Raw genomic sequence first — 499 nt, 5'->3', positions numbered from 1 at the left:
TTCCGTTTTTAGGCTAATTTGGAGTTTCGCTAATATTTCAGATATATGCTAGCTGTTTTGGCTAATTTAGACAATTTCCGATTTTTTAGGCTGTTTTGGTGTTTAATATTTCAGCAACTAATCGATGACTAATGGACTATTAAAATAGTTGACGACAAATTTAATAGTTGATTAGTCGATACTTCATTTTAATATAAAGTCGGAGTGTATAAAGATGAAAGTTATATTGGCATTATGCTAACTTTTTGGACTATTTTGGCATTTATTACGTTTTTTAGCTAATATGTCAGCTACATGCTAGCTATTTTGACTAATTTAGGAACTTCTCAGTTTTTTTTAGCTAATTTGAAGTTCCGCTAATATTTCAGCTACGTGCTAGCTATTTTGGCTAATTTAGGAACTTTTCAGTTTTTATCCTGTTTTGGAGTTTCGCCAATATTTCCGCTACATGCTAGCTATTTTGACTAATTTAGGAACTTCTCAGTTTTTTTTTTTTTTT

The 499-nt window shown here is 30.3% G+C and overlaps 1 protein-coding gene across 1 annotated transcript in view; it reads left to right on the top strand.

Annotated features, from left to right (window-relative positions):
- The window catches only part of LOC112162452 (semaphorin-6C), a gene marked incomplete in the record, with an annotated part of 81,229 nt that overhangs the window by 48,490 nt on the left and 32,240 nt on the right, over nt 1–499 (top strand).

This window comes from Oryzias melastigma, linkage group LG11, assembly GCF_002922805.2.
Source record: "Oryzias melastigma strain HK-1 linkage group LG11, ASM292280v2, whole genome shotgun sequence".
Taxonomy (NCBI): Eukaryota; Metazoa; Chordata; class Actinopteri; order Beloniformes; family Adrianichthyidae; genus Oryzias; species Oryzias melastigma.
This window is presented reverse-complemented; position numbering and strand designations above follow the sequence as displayed.